Here is a 20,509-nt window from a genome sequence, read left to right as displayed (position 1 = left end):
ATTTCTTTTTATGATTGTTTATGTGCAGGAATGGAAACCTTCATGCCCATAAACAATCAAAGGTGTTTTGTTGTTTCCATGTGTGCTGCACAATGCAACACACATGGAAACAGCAAAAACTAAAAAATGTAAAATTTAAAAGATGTCCTCATTTTGCTAGAGTAAGACCAGGTTTTTCCAAGTCTTGATTGTAAATATGAGGCAGCGTCAGAAGCAATGGGTGTTGAATGGAATGCCCACAGCAAAACCAATTGCCTTCGTCTTTCACACTAAGTATAGCGTGAAAGGAGGCCTTATTTACAAGGCAGCGTTAAGCCACGGTAAGGGGTTTAGCGCTGCCTTGTAAATAAGGCAAAGCCCCTTTCGCCACCACAATCTCCAAAAAAGTGATGTTGTGGTGGCGCTAGGGGCTTGTTAATAAGCCCATGCATTTTGTAAAATAACCATTTTTAAAAACCTTCAAAGCAGAGAGGAGAATGTGTGTGTATGTGTTCTTGTCTGAGTATTTAAAAATCCCACGTGAATTCGAACAGACATCTTACCATACCCGACTAAAAGGTTCTGTACCCAACTATTTAATAAATAATACATTTATTAGGGGGTGTAACACCCCAAACACTCCCCTGAAGGTATGCCCTTCTGTGCATAAAAGAGTTGTCATACTGTTGAGTGGTTGTTGTGAAAACACAGGTGCATTGTGCACACTCTGCCCACTCTATCATGCTCACCACAGCTCCTGGGATGACAAAAAGTAGCGATTGTTGTGATATTGTTTATTTCACTTGTGTGGCAGGTGCTGCAGGCAGCAAAAAGATCCAGAATTACCTTCAGGAAGGCTGTCTGCACAACATGAGCTGTTTCCCATGAGCTGCAGGGACTCTCACATGCTGTTACATGAGGGTCATTGGTAGCAGTCCTATTTGCATTAAATTTCAGTTAGCAAAGATCTACTCGAAGAGGTACAAAAATACTTTTAAAATGCGTTGATCCCAGGGTGGGGGGGGGGGGGGATCCAGTGTCAGTGGATTTGTAAAGCAGCGTGAAATTGAAGTGGATTATAGGTAAATGCTAGTCAAGGGGAAATGGAACAGTTCCCAATATGAATGAAAAGTTCATTTGCGTTATTGGTGTTTTTCTAAAATATTAGGCCTTCATACTTTCAGGGATAATCTTTGTTGAAGAGGTGACACAGCGATGAAAAGGCTGGATACTGGCATCTGCTCTGATAAGGAGATCACAAGTTCAATGAACAAAAAATATGTCTGTGTGACGTTTATATTATGAACCACAACAACAACAAAAGCGAAACATGAATACTACTAATAACTACTAATACTATTGCCACGACTAATGATAATAATGATAATAAAAAGAAGAATATATTTAGCATCACAGTTCAGAACCATCAAATGGATAAGATGCTCTCTTTACATTTTCAACATGCAGCTTTTAAAATAGACATAGTGACAACAAATAATGATAAAACAAGAGTGTGGGAGCAAAACCATACCCCAAAATGTAGACACCCCAAAAATGAACACCCCGAAAATGTACTTCAAACGGTTCTCCCACAGATTGAATTGTGCATCAAGGCAATCCCTTTAACATCAATTTAGCAGAGTGAACCTGTTCCAATAACCAACGAGGTTCACTCAATAATTGAGTTCTAGATCAAAATAAAGGGAAAGGGTTTTATTGGAAAATTAAAAATAAGTGGTAGAGTTTCAACGCTATGAAGGCTCTCAAATGGAAAATTATACAGAGTAGGTAAACGTCAGAAATTATTCTATGTCCCAAATGAGCAGCAAATTCAGAAATAAATTGGTCAGCATCCCTACCAGCATAGGAAAGCCTTCTCAAAAGCTCCCAAAAAGTCTAGCTCACCCCCAAAATCAAGGGACTCTTATACACATGTCATACAAAACTAATTAGAAAAACTGCAAAACCATCCTGGTATGAGCCAAAGTATTGTTTCTTTAGCAAATAAGAATGCAAGAAAAAACAATGTTCAATGTAGGTGGCATCCAATATAGAGACTTTAAAGGGGCATATTGTCAAGCACGGCGTTAAAATTATCGCCGCTTTGGCGGCGAAAATGAGCTTGTTAATATGCCGCAGAGAATTCCAATAGAAGCCCATGTTGACACCAGAACATGGGCTTCTATGGGAATTCTCAAGGGCATATTATCAAGCCCATTATCGCCGCTTTAGCTTTGACGTCGTTTCTTGATAATATGCCCCAAAGTTCCTTTGTATGAAGCTCTAAACCATTATGATTAACAATTGTTACATATAATGCTCACTAAAAGTAGCACTTCAAATGTTAAGAAATCTTTAGAAAATCACTGCAAATTACAAGTTAAAAATACAGACACGTGTTAACCAGTAGGCGAAAACTTGAAAGGTGAAAGTAAATTTAGATGCTAGAGTTGAAAATGAGTTTTAAATCGACCTAGAGAAAATCTGTAAGCGGTGGGTAAAAAAGACATAAATGTGTAAGACAGAAGCAGATTTTACCCACAGTTCTCATGGTAAAATTGGTGATCACAAAATATTAAAACGTGGTTCTCCTGCCCTCTTGTGGCCATCTTTATTGTTGCTCGTCAACAACATTCAGATAAACAAAAATTACCTTCAACACTCTATTATGAGGAGCCCACTCATTCCATAGGACCAGTACCCTCACCCGAGGAACCCCTCGGAATAATACATTTGGCAGGAACAGCGCTGGTGAGAGGTAAACCACCGAGAGAATTCACCTGATGAATGGAAAGAGTGTGAATCCACACAGTAAATCCGATTCCTGCACGTTATGTGTTAAATCGCAAGAATGTATAAACCGTTTTTTTCCCACTTCTGAAAATACTGAACCCCCCAACAATTATAATTCAGAAGCTATGGGAATTTGGGGAATTACAAGAATTATCGACTGTTACTGGCTCCGATGGGGTCGGTAACAGTGGTTATTCTGAAATACTGACCAGGATTTTGCCCTCCCGGACCTATGCTGGACACCCATGCACTAATTGGCAAGCCTCACCCCATCTTAGAGGTTCATCTATCACCATAAATGATGATAGTAATCATGCCATGGAAAGAAGCCAAACATGGGAGTGAAATACACTTGTTCCTATGAGAAACATTTCAGGTTCCTAAATGCTCATTATTTCTTGCACCTCCTTTGTGAGACTCGTTGCAGGATATTCACTAAACTTAAGCACTGATTTATCAAACAAATGTACAACTTACAATGCACCTATAGCCCTCAGCACATGCATTGTGTTAGTGAGTGACCTCAAAATGTGGTGAGGTAGAACTCACGATGGAACAGCCGAACAATAGACTGGGGAGACGAAGGCACTCGGGCAGATTTACTAACATTTCACGAAGCTCAATGCAGCGAGACAACTTGCTTCACTGCGTTGCTTGAAAGGGAGACATCAGAAATGCACAATATTTAAATATGCGGCTCATTTCTGTTGCCTCCTTGCACTGGTGCACTGTGTGTTGCCTAGCGCCAATGCAGGTGCCCTTGCACCATGGTGCGTCATGGTACAGGGAGGCTGTGTTACGTGCAGGATTGCTTTAGTGCAGGACGGGAAACCTTCAAACAGAAAAAATAAACTTAAATGCATTTTCTTTTTTCTATGTCTGATGTGAATACATCACACATACAAAAAAGGAAGTAACAAGGAGAAACATGGCCCTTGGATCTGGGAGGCAAACCATTTTGATGCATTCCCAGGTTTAGAACTCTCTATACATCTGGGAATGCATAAGAATATATGGGTGGATACGTGTGAAAGCCCACGCTCCACCTATGGGACACTTCTCTCAGGGTAAGTCTAGTCACATTGAGTAGGCGACTTGTGTGGTTTGCACTCCCACATTTTCCAGATTTATAGCTACCCTTGCTTTTCTTCTCCTTGCAGTGTTATGGTCCTGAAGAGAACCCCAGCATCTAAAATCAACGGGGTTCGAAACGCGTAGACCTTCTCTCTGTTTTCTCCAGCCATGTGTATCTTTAGTCCGTTGGGGCTTTTTGTTTTATGTTGTTACAAATTGATGACAAATTGAATATACTTTTTGTACACCCCTACAGCGGTACTACTCTTTAAAGTGTACGTGTGCGGAGACCCCTTTGTTTGTTTCTAATCATAACCAAAGGCATATTGAGTTTAGTAGGTTGTGTGAGTGTTTTGTATGAATGAGGAGTGGTGTATGATTGATCGTCAGATTTGTTTCTCTGCCATTTGGGCAGTAGAGTCTTAGTGTTCATTTTTGTCTTTGTCGTGAACATATTAATTGCTGTTTGTGAATACAATTTTTTCTCCCTTTGTTCATCTTGCTTAATCATGATTGTGTGTCCAGATCAGAATATCTTCATAAAATAATTCATTTTGTATGATAAAAACAGATCAAGCCTTAATAAAATACTATTAATTAGTACGGACGTAGTTGTTCCACTTTTTTTCTACAGTCAAACAGTACAAATATTTGTCAGCATTGGCATTCTCTGTAGTTTTATATGCAAGGTAACGCCAGGCAGAGAAATGCTCTGCGTTGCGTTACTTTGGATTTACTAAACCACGGAGAGCCACACAAGGAGGCTTTGCATGCTTAGTATATCCCACTTAAGGGCTTGTGTTGCCTTGTTTCACCTTATGTGATGCAAGGGCAATGCAAGTCCTTTGTAAATCTGGCCCTGACTTTTGAAAACATTGGCTCTGATTACAAAGTTTCAGAAATCTCCGATCCAGCTACAAACAGGAGTGTGTGGCCAGACTAGCATTCTAAGTTCCTCAGAAGAAACTGCACCTCTATTTCACCTGTAAGAGCAGGCAGAAGATTTCTGGGGAAAACAGCATTGAAGGAGGGAAAAACCTGCAGAAATTAGTCTTGAACACCAATTTCTGCTGTAACTCCTCATTCCGAAGGTCATATCTCATAATTCACAAGTCAGCAATTAAGGGGCATATTATCAAGCAAGGCGTTACAATTATCGCCGCTTTAGCGGCAGAAAACTGCAGCTAAAGCGGCGATAATGGGCTTGATAATATGCCCTGGAGAATTCCAATAGAAGCCCATGTTGACACCAGAACATGGGCTTCTATTGGAATTCTCTAGAGCATATTATCAAGCCCATTATCTCTGCTTTAGCGGCAGTTTTCTGCCGCTAAAGCGGCGATAATTGTAACGCCGTTTCTTGATAATATGCCCCTAAGTCTCCAGGGTATAAGTAATTCTGGGTATGGCATTACCACATCATATCCTGCCTGTTAGAAATGGGGGTCTCTAGTTGGCAGAGTTAGGTACCTTTCTCCAAATAGGGGCTCTTGCTTCTAGTCAGGGTGAGGGGGTGTTCTGCTTGGGTTTTGGGATCAGATAGAACCCGCTCAACAGAGCCTCTCTAACCCAGCCAGAACGTTACCCCCTCCCTAGGGCCTATTCACAATAAGTAACCACATATATATATACCACCTAAGGACAGGGAATTCCTACTATATATACCAAGACCTCTAATAATACAAGTGGCGGCCTCGCGATCCCAGACGGACCCAGGACTTCCTACCCAGACGGCAGCCTCAGCCTCGCGGTCCTAGATGGACCCAGGACTTCCTACCCAGACGGCAGCCTCAGCCTCGCGGTCCTAGATGGACCCAGGACTTCCTACCCAGACGGCAGCCTCAGCCTCGCGGTCCTAAATGGACCCAGGACTTCCTACCCAGACGGCAGCCTCAGCCTCGCGGTCCTAGATGGACCCAGGACTTCCTACCCAGACGGCAGCCTCAGCCTCGCGGTCCTAGATGGACCCAGGACTTCCTACCCAGACGGCAGCCTCAGCCTCGCGGTCCTAGATGGACCCAGGACTTCCTACCCAGACGGCAGCCTCAGCCTCGCGGTCCTAGATGGACCCAAGACTTCCTACCCAGACGGCAGCCTCAGCCTCGCGGTCCAAGATGGACCCAGGACTTCCTACCCAGACGGCAGCCTCAGCCTCGCGGTCCTAGATGGACCCAGGACTTCCTACACAGACGGCAGCCTCAGCCTCACGGTCCTAGAGGGACCCAGGACTTCCTACCCAGACGGCAGCCTTAGCACGAGTTCATCCTATGATCACCATAACATACAACAAGGGAATCAGTGTTACTATTTATCAGATCACACAAGAACTGCCAGTTTGAGCACAACCTGTTCTCTGGTTCGAGGGGCTCCTCTCTCCCTTATTCAGTTACCACTTACCTGATCAGGGTTAACATCTGTTCATGTCAAGTCACAGCTGACTAGAAGAATAGGCTACCCTCTTATACAAGAACACGCAGCACATGTTGATTCACTACAAACTGACTTTATTATATATCATATACGCAAGCACATAACATTACTGTGTAACACATAACCTGTAAAGAAAAGTGAAAGATTAGGTTGTACACTCTAATAAGAAAGGGGTCGACATCACCTTAGTCGTGTGTAGCCTGCACTCAATGGTCATCTAGGTTCCCTTCTCGTCTGTGCCTCGGCTCGCCTGGAGATCACACCTCCGTAGCTCCCTTCTCCGAGTCACTGGGACCTCTTCCTCATCGGCTACTCTCTCCTCTCTGGCAATTCTGCTAGAAGAGTATCTGTCTCTTGGTCTTTCTCCGCCCTCAAGTTTGTCATCTGTCTTCCCTGGAATAAGTAATAGCTTTTCTGCTAACGGCTAGGTGCCGCCTATGGATTGAAAGAATAAGTGCCAGTATCTGCCTCAGACTTTCACTAATATAGAGGTGCATTTTCTCATGGAAAATTCCAGCCCGTAACCTGCCGCCCACCAAATTCTTGTACCTCCCCGTGCCAAGGACACTTTCCCAGCCGGCCGGCCTGATGTAGCGTCTCTGGCATGAAGAAAAATACAATCCTTCGATAAGGGCCGGTCTGAACCGGTTCTCTCCAAGCGAATAACACCTCATAACTAAAACATCCCCTTTAACCTAGAAGCATCTCAAGCTGCTGGAGCAGAAAGAAAGATGGAGTCTCCCCCGTTTGAGGCCTACCAGGCCTGAATTCAGCACGGCTCCATGAAATACCCTCACTACAGGGCAGGCTATCCCTAAGACTAACAAATCTATCCCCTAGGATATGTGTGCAAGCCCTAATCTATGGGGAAGGACACAGGATCATGTCGAAGTGCCTAGAAAATAGACTTCATTCACTACTCTAACCCTTAGGCTTGAATGGTAGAGAGACTGAAGTCACCCTAATCACCCATCAACACAATAGGGCCGGGAAAGTCGAGCAGTACAGGGGGATGCACTCCTAAAATAACCCCTGCTCACCCCCTTGGTAGCTTGGCATGAGCAGACAGGCTTATCTCAGAGGCAATGTGTAAAGCATTTATGAACACCTACAGTAGCACAGTGAAAACACTACAAATGGACACCACACCACTTTAGAGAAAAAAAAATCTTTATCTATACTTAACACAAAACCAAATGACAAAAATCCACAATACAGTTATCGGGTTATCTTCAAAAATAGGTTGTTCACTCAAATAAAGCTTGTAGCAACAAATAACTCCACTTGGAGTTACAACGACATTGTGACCGGTGGAAATCCCAAAGTACAGCACCGACCGTGAGGTGAGCGGCATCGGGCCCAGAGTCAAGCAGACCCACAAAGAAAAGTACCTTGGAATTGATGAAGCAAAGACAGTTCACGGCGTCGGGGAGGTGCGGCTTCGTTGGTGCTATGTGGTGTCAGTTCCTTATGACCCCAGGGGAGGTGTAGACTCTGCTACTTACTGCAGCGCAGGGGAGTTGAGACGACTGTTCCTTACTGCATTGGGGAGGTCATGTCACAATGGCGCCGAAACCACTGTTCCTTACGATGTTGCGATATCGATGGATTCGTGGTCACCCACGTCGAGGATCGGTTCTGCAATGATTAAGTTGGCTTCGAAGTCGATGCGGCACAGCAGCGGCCGTCGGGTCAATGTCGCATGATGGAGCAGTGTTCACGGCTTCGGTGCAGGTTACGGTATCGCTCGCCGGCGTCGGTGTTGCAATTTTCTTCTGTAGCAGCTGAAACAGCAGTTCCAGATAAAGGCTGACAGAAGGGGTGAAGTCTTTGTGATCCTGAGACTTCAGAACAGGAGGCAAGCTCAGTTTCAAGCCCTTGGAGATCTTTTCTTCAAGCAGGCGACAAAGCAAAACAGCAAAGTACTTCTTCTCCTTTCCTTGGTAGCAAGCAGCCACTGCAGGCCAACTTCAAACAGCAAACAGCACAGGGGAAGTATTCCTCCTCAGCTTCTCCGGCTCTTCTCCTTGGCAAATGTTTCCTCTTGATTTCCCAGAAGTGATTTAAAATTCTGGGGTCTGGGTTCCCCTTTTTATACACACAAATTCTTTGTTCGCTGAAGGCAGAGAGTGTCTGTAACCAGCCAAAACCAGTTCTGTCCTCACTGGTGCAGCTTCCTGGCAGGAGGTGGCAACAGCATTGTTGAAGGCAGACCTGGCCCAGGCAGGTAAAAGGAAATTTCCTCCTCCTACTCTATATTCAACCCAGGTCCCATTCAGCCCAGCCCTGACTCATCAGACTGCCGGAGTCGCAGCCCTCTCCCCAGCTCCTGTCACTCACAAGCCAGACATGCAATACACAAACCTAGCAGAGGCACACTGGATGGTTAGACGAGAAAATACCCACTTCCTAAAAGTGGTATTTTCAAACACAGAATGTAAAAATCACCTTCACTTAAAGATGCACTTTAACATTCTGAGTTCAGGCATACTAATCTTTATTTTCCTATCTTGTTCCTAGGGCCAGTTATGTTTATAAGATGTTATAAAGTAACTGCCCATTCTAGCCGTTGGGAACAGATAGCCTTGCAATAATGCAAAACAAAATTGGCAGTATTTCACTATCCAGACACGCCACACACATCAGGGCATGTCCTACCTTTCACATACAATGTACCCTGCCCGCAGGGGGACCTTGGACCTACCTTAGGGGTGACTAACATGTAGAAAAGGGAAGGTTGAGGGACTGGCAAGTGTGTTCACTTGCTAAGTCGACATGGCAGTCCCAGACTGCACACAGGTTCTGCAATGGCAGGCCTGAGTCACATTTTACTGGCTGCTTCTGTGGGTCGCACAATCAGAGCTGCAAGCCCACCAGCAGCATTCGATTTACGGGCCCTGGGCACACACGGTGCACTGTACTAGGGTCTGACAAGTAAATTAAATCAGCCAATCATGGAGTCACTAATCCATTACAACAATTTACACAGGGAGCACTCGCACTTTGGCTCTGAACAGTAGTGGCAAAGTGCCCAAAGCATCTAGACCAGCAAAAACATAACAAAAACACAGGAGGCAACAGCAAAAAATGGAAGGGAGACCCACGCCAATGGTGCCAGTTCTAACACTGCCCCATTGCAAGGATCCCAACAAAATGATTGGTCAACATATTTAGAGATGGGGTCATTTCCAGGTGAATTTCTAAACAGGCTATCTTGACTTATTGTGCTCTAATCACCTGCAGTTGTAACGTTCAACAATGTATCTAAGGGTATCAGTTAGAGGACAAATTTAAGGTAGCACAATTAATTGCTGGAGGCAAGGGGAAAACCAGGGAGACAAAAACTATTTGACAACATAAAGTTTTTTTGGTACTCATATATATTTGTTATAAATAACTTCATATATTTAAACATGTGTAAAAACAGCACTGCGTTACGTTAAATGGCATGTAACCTGTAGCATACTGTGCACAAGTGCTCGTGAAATGGTGACGACGTAAGTGACATGTGAGGAAGAATGTACAGTGACGCGGGGGGCGCGAAAAAAGAAATCTTGGTCCGGGTCAGACTGATGGTGGCTCCATACGTCCTTCATTCATTCCACGCCGATTCCTTGCCCTAATCAAATGACTGGAGGCAACAGCTTCTTCCTTACAGCGTATCTATGCAGGAACATTGTACCCTTTCTGGATTTCCAACCAGAAACATCCCGACGTGAATACCCATGACCCCTCCAGACCAACAGATGCATCCTTAACCTGATACATACAGGGACTCCACATGCCTACGTTTGGGATTCCAATCGCGTACCACACCACTGTTTTCCAAATAAGAGTAACATGGTCCTGATGATGGCTTAAACACTCCTACAGGCCGAAACGCCGTTGACTTCTACAGGAAAAAATGTTGACGCTAGTTCTTCAATGATACCCATTTTGACTCCACTTGTATAAATTAACGTTCATTGTTTGGGTATCTCTACTATGTAAATTTCACCTACGAATGTCTTTTTTTCGCGCCCCTCCGTGTCGCTGTACATACTTCCTCACGTTTCACTTGCGTCGTCACCATTTCACGAGCACTTGTGCACAATATCCTACAGGTTACATGCCATTTAATGTAATGCAGTTCTGTTCTTACACATGTTTAAATATATGAAGTTATTTATAACAAATATATCTGACTACCCCAAAAAACTTTACGTTGTCAAATTGTTTTTGTCTCCTGGGTTTTCCCCTTGCCTCCAGCAATTAATTGTGCTACCTTAAATTGGTCCACTAACTGATACCCTTAGAGACATTGTTGTATGTTACATATGTTCGCCCTGGTCTTGATAGGGTGTAAGGGCTACCTCCTGTAGTCTGATACTAATCACCTGCAGATCAGCATTAGGGTTACTCTGCAGGTGAAAAAAATGCTAAGCGCAAAGCCCAAAACCCAACAGAGCTGCTTTTATAAACACTTTCAGGGACAGGGCAAAGGCATGGTTTTAATGATAATTGCATTCATGTAATTGCATTTTCTAGATTCCTGATAGTGCTCTTGAAATCAGCCTCCCCAGAAGTTCGGCCTCTGTGCAGAATATGCCTGCCGGGTCATATGGGACCTCTAGATGGTGCCATACACAGGCTCCCCTGCCGGAAAAACTGTTTTCAAGCCCTGTAAGGGGAGAATCTATGTAATACATTGCCATTAAAGTAATTACATTGCATAGCACCTGACAGTGCTGGACCAAAGGGGCATTCCTAATTTCTCAGATTCCTCACAGCAGGAAATAATGAATACTTGATTTGCAAGGCCTTCAGCTATTTTTTTTAATGTAGGCCAGGTGGATACAATCCAGCAAAAATAGATGTAACTCCCCGTGTTTCCACATCTGCTTAAGATAAAACTATCCACCTCTACTTAAGATGCCTACACAACATGGAAATGATAACACAATAGCATAAAACATACCATGGATTAGCCAACATTTACCTCTCAAACAGGGTATACTGCCCATGTAACCAAGTTGAGATAACCCTGATTTTAAACAGAAGGCTCAGCACTCTCAGCGACACTTATTTTCATGAACTGTACATTTTTATGAACTGTACGAAGTAACAGAAGCAACCACAGAGCCTGCCCAAACCTGCTGCCTTGTTAGGAAAGATGTACTGCAATATCACCATCACACTGTGCAAGACACTGCCCCTACCCAGTCACCACAGAAAGAGAAAACTGAATGTGGATTGTAAACATGTAGCAGTATTGTACAAATATGAGTGGACCGGACTGGTCGTAGTGGGCACCGGGCATTTTCCCAGTGGGCCGCCAGGGTGGGAGCCGGTTTTAAACCCCTGAGGCCCCGTTTTTATTACAGAGGGGTTTGCAGCACAGCTGAAATATCAGCCCCCAGCAACGAAAGTGGCACAAAGCTTTCCTTCCGCTAGCTAGTGACCAGGGGTCTCTCGAATTGCACTCCACTCACAATTGACACATCATGCATCAAACAAGGAAAAATGTGTCTCACAACCCCTCACTCAAATATTCCTTGGGTGCCTCCTGCAGCAGCATAGGCCTGGGTGTCCCTCAAATGCCACTCAACCCCCAGTTGGTGTCACAAGTTAATAAAACTGTGTGTCTCTTAATAGTTTCTCAATCCACAACCAGAGTGTCTTGTACGGCAACAATGAAACTATTTGCCTTTGAATACTTCACTTAACATTCTCATAGGTTTCTAGTGCAGCCCACAATAAATATGTAAACAAAGCTTCACACAACCTCTATCGTACTTTATACCCAAGGCCTCATTTATGGAATTTTGGCATAGGGCAGAGCAGCAAGTCAGCTTGCTGTGCTGCCCTACGCCAAAGTGAAAGGGCAGAAATGCACCATATTTAAGCAATATCAAGCATTAATCATGTCGAGGCTGGACTATGGCTACATCCTATATTTAGGAGCAAATAGGGAGTTAGTACGCAAGCTGCAAGTGGTACAGAATTCCGCGGCCAGGTTACTCTGTCGTGTACCCAAAACATCCTCCATCGCAGGCACTCTCCGTGACCTCCACTGGCTCAGGATTGAGAACCGGATTAAATTTAAGGCCTTATGCTATATGCATAAGATTTAACTAGGCACAGCAACCCATTATCTATGCTTCCTAGCCCAGACATATCTCCCAACACGTCTACTCCGTTTCTCATCCCAAGCAACATTTTTAATCCCCAGATTTAAACTATCACGCATGGGCGGACGTTCCTCCTCCTATCTGGCCCCAGTGTTGTGGAATTCACTACCTTCATCACTCCGTCATGAAGTCAGCCACAAAATCTTCCGCAAAGGTCTTAAGACCTAGCTATTTAACCAATAAATGCTGTCCTCTCTGTTGCGATTTGTCCTGGGCGCCAGGAAATCTCCGGGTAGCTGTGCGCCTTATAAATTAAATTTTCATAATAATAATAATAATTCCTATCCTTTCTTCCTGTACTGGCACCATTTTGGCAGCCTAGCACCAACGTAGGCGGTGCCTCCATTGCTCGCGGAGTTGTTTTTGTGCAGAAGGGGCACATTCCTGCACATAAACAATCCTATGAGGTGTTTTCCTCTTCCTATGTGTGCTACAGAATGCAGTAGACATGGAAAGAGGAAAAAACAAGGAGAAAGTAACATATTTCTCATCCGTATGCCTCACCTCGGGAGGCGTACGGATTCTACAATTCCCCAGGTTTACGTCACTTTGAAAATCTGGGGCAGTGTCAAATTCTATGGGTGTTGCATGGGAAAACCCACTGCAATGCCCATGGAACACCTCCCGGGTGCAGAGTAAGGCGATACGGTGATTTGCGCTGCGTCACCTTACTCATGATTTATGAGGCCACTCAAAGCCACACAGGATAACTTTGCGTGGCTTTATACATCTTTATGAGAGCCCTGTGTCACGCATGTGCCACTATCCGTGGTGCAAAAGCGACATAGGGTTCTCACAAATAATCCCTTTAGATTCCACTTAATTACACACAAACAAATTGTGATTCGGCCCTGCAACATCAGCTTGTTCTCATCAACAAACCAAATCCAAAGAGAGACAGTCTAGCAGCCCTGCACGTATTTCCTTCTAGTGTCTACTAGGACAGTTTCACATTCACCAAACTTCTCAAGTTAACGCCTTTCATGAACACTTTCTTCTGTAGTCTTTTGTGGTCATAATGTGATACATATATATATATTATTGTCTTACTTGATGCTACAGGTGATACAGAATTCATCACTAAAAGCAGAAAGGAAATTGATATTCGCATTAAAAAACATGAGTAAGTAATCAAGGAACGTAAAATCTTTAAGTTTGCACGAGATCAGAATGATTACGCCACCGGACGAATATTTACTTTTGCCCGTAAATATGACAACTACAAAAGACAGGCATTAACCGGCGGCACCTCAAACAATAAACAAGTTACCAGCGAGAATGAGACAAGGCTGCTAGTAGGTGATTCTGACTCGGCCTCCTTAACATCCAACAGTGACTCAGAAGACAATAGACCCGGTACTTCAGGTCCTAGTACATCTGAGCTATCAAATTTCACACCTGCAGAGGAATTAAATTTTGTGAGCGAGGACCGGAGATATACCTTGCGCCCCCGCAAACCTCAGTATGCTCAAGGAGACCAACAAACAGAGGAGGGAGAGGAGGGTTAGGCACCGGCAAAACTTAATGCAGAGGCAATGTAAAGAGGACTTGGAAAAAACAATAAGAACTACTGAAAATACTGTTATTAACTTGACTGACATCATATTATCTAAAGCTGAAGAACAACTTCTGTCATTGGGGCTATCATTCTGTCCTAAAAATCGTTTTTCATATAATCAGGCACGGATAGATGTTTTCAAATTTATCAGAAAAATTAAACTCATTAAACATTTTCAATTGAATTCATTTACTGGTAAATCAACTAACATTACTTCCGGTGTTATTAACTCGGATGGTGCCCTGCAAGTTAAAGATATTCCTGGCTTACAGACATTGTATGATCTAGTACATGAGACTAGCCCTGAAGAAACACCTACAGTCAGTCAAGTTTTGTGTGTTAATAAATCAGCACCAAGTCCATTCCGTCCAATCTCTACATTCTTGCCCCTCATGCCAAAGGATGCAATAGATGTTTATAGTGATAGGGTCATCACTGAACTCACATCCCTCAACAGATCAGTACTAGCTCAAAAACGACATAAAGATTTCAGGAATAGTCAATACCATCTTCTGATTAAAAAGTTACAAAATAACTCAGAAATTATCATCAATAAATCAGATAAAGGTGGGAATACAGTATTATGGTCATGGGCGGACTACTTGACAGAAGCAGAGCGACACCTCTCCAATGCTTTATGCTATAGGAAGTCCTCCAAATTTGAAATGAGAGCTGCAGAGGAGAACACCCGCAAAAAATTACATCAATGGAGGCAGAAAGGGTTGTTAACCAAGGAGAAAATGACTTTTCTCAATGTTGAATATCCGGTCACTCCTATTCTCTATTTTCTGCCAAAAGTCCATAAAAAGACGACTCCTGTACCTGGTCGACCTATTATTTCTGCTCAGAGAAGCATGAATGAAAAGCTGTCAAAATATGTTGATTTTTTCCTACAGCCACATGTGGTCGGCCTGGATGTATGTCGTTACAACGCACACTTTTACAACGCATGCACTTACAACGCATTTTTTACAACGCACAATCCATTACAACGCATGACATTACAACGCAGGACACTACAACGCATTTTTAAAAACTACCTTTACAACGCATTTCCATTACAACGCATACTACCTTTACAACGCATACCATTACAACGCATAATATTAAATTGCATTTAAGGTAAGTATTAGATAGTATAGGGGTAAAAATTACTATTCTAACTCCAGGGGGTGCAACAGTAGGGTAAGTGTTGGATAGTATAGGGGTAAAAATTACTATTCTAACTCCAGGGGGTGCAACAGTAGGGTAAATGTTGGATAGTATAGGGGTAAAAATTACTATTCTAACTCCAGGGGGTGCAACAGTAGGGTAAGTGTTGGATAGTATAGGGGTAAAAATTACTATTCTAACTCCAGGAGGTGCAACAGTAGGGTAAGTGTTGGATAGTATAGGGGTAAAAATTACTATTCTAACTCCAGGGGGTGCAACAGTAGGGTAAGTGTTGGATAGTATAGGGGTAAAAATTACTATTCTAACTCCAGGGGGTGCAACAGTAGGGTAAGTGTTGGATAGTATAGGGGTAAAAATTACTATTCTAACTCCAGGGGGTGCAACAGTAGGGTAAGTGTTGGATAGTATAGGGGTAAAAATTACTATTCTAACTCCAGGGGGTGCAACAGTAGGGTGAGTGTTGGATAGTATAGGGGTAAAAATTACTATTCTAACTCCTGGAGGTGCAACAGTAGGGTAAGTGTTGGATAGTATAGGGGTAAAAATTACTATTCTAACTCCAGGGGGTGCAACAGTAGGGTAAGTGTTGGATAGTATAGGGGTAAAAATTACTATTCTAACTCCAGGAGGTGCAACAGTAGGGTAAGTGTTGGATAGTATAGGGGTAAAAATTACTATATTATGCGTTGTAATGGTATGCGTTGTAATGGTAGTATGCGTTGTAATGGAATGCGTTGTAAAGGTAGTTTTTAAAAATGCGTTGTAGTGTCATGCGTTGTAATGTCATGCGTTGTAATGGATTGTGCGTTGTAAAAAATGCGTTGTAAGTGTAGTGCGTTGTAAAAGTTGCGTTGTAAAGGTTGTTCCCCGGTCGGCCTACCATCTTACTTGAAAGACACTACAGACTTTTTGAATAAGATTAGGAATGTTGTTTGGTGTTCGGATTTTAAGTTAGTAGTAATGGATATTGAATCCCTGTATACTAGCATAAATCACTGTGATGGAATCAATGCTACTAAACACTTCCTAGAGAATCGGCACTTGAATATGAGAGAACATAATAATATGCTGCTAGAGATTATCAATCTATGTCTCACCACAAACTTTTTTCAATTCCAAAATGAGATTTACCAGCAGGTGCGTGGGGTGGCGATGGGTTCGTGCTTCTCCCCAAGCTATTCATGTTTATATGTTGGCTGGTGGGAGGGGCATGTTCACACTGCTGCTCACCACCATTGGTGCCGTCATATAGTCCATTATTGGCGCTATATTGATGACGTTTGTCTCATCTGGAGGGGTTCTAAGGAGGATGCTCTAAAATTCATAGAAGATATCAATGTCAATGATTTAAATTTAAGATTTACAGCTTCAATTGATGATTCTATGGTTGAATTTTTAGATGTGTTATTGTATATAGATGAAGGTGTTCTTCATACTAAGTTACATAGAAAGACCACTGCTGGTAATTCGATACTCCATGCAGACAGTGCACATCCATGACACCTCATTAATAGCATACCCTATGGGGAGTTCATAGGTATTCATAGAATCTGTAGTTCCGAGTAAGTCTCCATGATATGTCAAATGGAAGCATTTCAGCGATTCCTTGATAGAGGCAATAGTAAACAACAACTTACCTCAGCTCTACATAAGGCTGATAACAAGCAAAGGGAAGCTTTACTCCAGCCACATTTTAGTGAGGATACTGCTATTGATTGTGTAGAAAAAACTGTGCACCCAATTCGGCTTATTACCAGTTTTAGCATACAAGAACAGGCTATTCGTAAGATTATCTAATCAGAATGGCCAATCATTATGACTGATAACATTCTTGGTCCCATTTTGCCAAATCTGCCAGCTATCACCTTCAGAAGAGCACCCTCTATGAGGGATGCTCTTGTTAAATCGATGCCTGAGGTGAAACCTGTTAAGACCTGGCTTACCAAAACAGTTTTTTTCAAATGTAGCTCTTGTAGAGCGTGCACGCTTGCCAAAAATGGTACACATTATAAAACAGCTTTTAGTGATAAATTGTATGCCATTCAACAACATTTAACATGCCGTTCTGACTATGCCATTTACAAACTGAGATGCACCTGCAATTTAGACTATATTGGCAGCACCAAGCTTTCGGTGCATAGGCGTATTCTCCAACATGTTAGGGCCATCGTAAATTCTGACCACTACTATCTGGTGGCCAGACACATCAAGTCTGTACACAATAACCAACTAAAGGACTTGGAGTACACGGTTTTAGGATCTGTCCCCAACACCGGCCGGGGTGGGAATCGAGACAAACTTTTGAGACAGAGCGAATCTCACTTTATCTTAGCTCTCGACACACGAGCTCTAAATGGCCTTAACATGAACGAGGACCTGCACAATTTTCTCTAGAGCCTCTTTCTCTCCTATCGTTGAACAGTTTTTACGTTAATAATGTCAGCTTTTACATTAATAATGTCAGTTTTGATATTCTTGCTTTAGTCCATCAGTGTTTAACCCCTTCGACGCGCATGACGGAGCGGTTCCGTCATGCACGTCGGTTGCGCTGTGCGCATGACGGAACAGTTCCGTCATGGCCCCGCCCGCGCACGGAACCTTCAGCGTGGCACGGAAATCCGCGCCGCGCTGAAGGAGTTAAACGATATAATATATGTTTAAGATGGCATTACTCATGACATCACCGATGACATCATACTTGTGATAGAGTGACGGTCTCGCGTGTTATAGTTATCTGACCTAACTATAACGGGGGAATTTCATTGGTTTTTCACGAGTGAAATGCCCAGCTAACTATAACATGTGTGAAACCTATGGTTTTTTAAGTGAATTTGCAAGGTTTTTTAAATGCTAATTCCTAACTATAACGTGTGTGAAACCTATGGTTTTTTCAGTGAATTTGTACGGTTTTTTAAATGCTAATTTATTTATTTATTTATTTATTTAAAGTTTTTTCACCGTGCGCGTACTGTGCGCGCACGCTGCGCTTCGCGCACCGTGCGCGCGCTGTGGTAGTTCGCGGAATTTTTCCGTTTCTACCGTGCGCGTACGCTACGCGCATTGGGCGATTTTTCGTAAAAAAATTAAAATAAATTTTTGCCCTTGGGGGTCCTTCTGGGACCCCCTGACCAAGGCTAGGGGGTCAGGAACTGTCCAGCCTGCCCCCTTTTCACGTTATCCACCTTTGTTTTTCACCCCCTCAGACTGCGAGAGACAAAATGGCGGCCGACACTTCCTGGTTTCGACCGATTCGAATGTTTACTAAGATCTAACAACCAATCAGAATCGCGCTCGCGCACGGCAGTGTGCGCATACGGTAAGCTTACGGTACGCGCTCGGAGCGCGCCCATAGATATATATATTGATTTAAATGCTATTTTCTCAGAAAATACTGAACAGATTTACACCAGACCTACAAAAGGCACATCCCTGACCTGAGGACTACCTCTCTGCCAAATTTCAAGTAATTCTGTTCAGCCGTTCGGGCTGCAGCTTGGACTAAAGGTCCTATGGAAAAATGCATGGGGAAAACGCGTTTAGGGACCCCCCCTTTTTCTCAGCCCCCGCTTGACGAATCCCCCCGAGACTTTCAGGGAAGGAGCGGAGCGGAGCGCCCCACCTATTTTGAAAATTTCGCGAGGATTCATCAATCGGCGCCAAAGTTATTCAAAATAGAATGTTGCGGATTTCCTATGGAAACACGGTCCTAACTATAACTATCTACTGGCGACCGCCAGTAGATAATATATATATATATATATATATATATATATATATATAGTTAAGTTAACTCCACCTATGTATCTCAGGACATTATGGCTAACACACATGCCAAAGAGGAATTCAGACTTATAATACAGTACAGTCAACAACACAAGAGTCTCAACAAAATCTTACAAAGAAACTGGCCATTGGCTCTTAGTGACCCAGTAATAGGACCCCTGCTACCGCAGAGGGTGTCCATTACTTACAGCAAATCGCCCTCAATGAGAGACACATTAGTGCACACCAGTCCTGAAGTGATTAGTAACAGCAGTTGGATGCAAACAGTCAAAGGGTTCTTTAGATGCAAAACATGTAAGGCATGTAACCAGGGAGTAAACACCAGTACATACAGAACCCCTTTTAGTGATTACAACCACAAGATCACTAAATTTCTAACCTGTAAAACAGAATATGCTGTATATGTCCTTACATGTCCGTGCAACCTGCAATATATAGGCAGCACGAAATTACCTGTGTTTAAACGTATCCTACAACATCTAAGGGCTATCACTAATCAGGACAACACATACCCCGTTGCAAGACACTTCAGAGAAAAACACAAATCTGACAACCACCTCCTCCAATTTTTTGTCATTGACTCAATAGCACCCAACAGGAGAGGTGGTGACCGTGAGAACAAACTAAGAAAACTAGAAACACGGTATATTTTGCAAATGGACACTAAGTACCCTGCTGGGCTTAATGCTACAGAAGATCTATACACATGCCTAGTATAAGGTGATTTAGCAAAATCTGTTGATTTAATAGAGAGAGCATTACAACAAACTACATACACTGGGTAGATCTCGTCATTTTTTTAACATACTGTATAAACTGTTAATTGTTGAATTTTAATCATTGGTTATATCAAGTTTTATTCAAATTCTATATGTATATATATTAAAAAATGATATTTTAATATTTATTCATTTTTTTATATGCTTTTACCCATGCTTGATGATTTTATCTTCATGGTATGCAAGCTATTAGAATATAGTCATCTTCAGTGGCACCTATCAGTATGTAATATAACATAGATAGGTCAATAGATATAATTCAAAAGGTCTTAATTTCCTTTTGAAGTATTTATTGGCGAATATTTTGCACACTCTTTTGCACTGGCACTCACGCACTTTATTGGTGCAGTCAGTTCATCTGCATGTCCGATCTAACTATTCGTTCATGCACAGAAGATTGTAATATACATATAATAAATTGAATGTCTTAACGAGATATCACAGTTACCCACATAAAGAAATAATTGCTACAAGATTGTTATATGAGGGTAACATAAACCTGGGTATTTTACCAACATAATCCAATGATTTTTGTAAGATCAACAAAGCTGTAACAATGACAGTATCCTACCTCCTATTTACAGAACACATTTGCTTGCTAAATCATTATACACAGGCTTAAGCTACATACAAGTGTGCATCATTACGAGGTCCAATTTACCTAAAGAATCTAATCTCTCACAGCAACAATTAACTGTTCGAATTTATAGATTTTAAAGTTTCTTTTAATCACATTGGGTGTATTTGTACATTGCACTTTTACAGAAATA

This window comes from Triturus cristatus, chromosome 6 (genome assembly GCF_964204655.1).
Source record: "Triturus cristatus chromosome 6, aTriCri1.1, whole genome shotgun sequence".
NCBI lineage: Eukaryota > Metazoa > Chordata > Amphibia > Caudata > Salamandridae > Triturus > Triturus cristatus.
Note: the sequence above shows the minus strand (reverse complement) of the source record.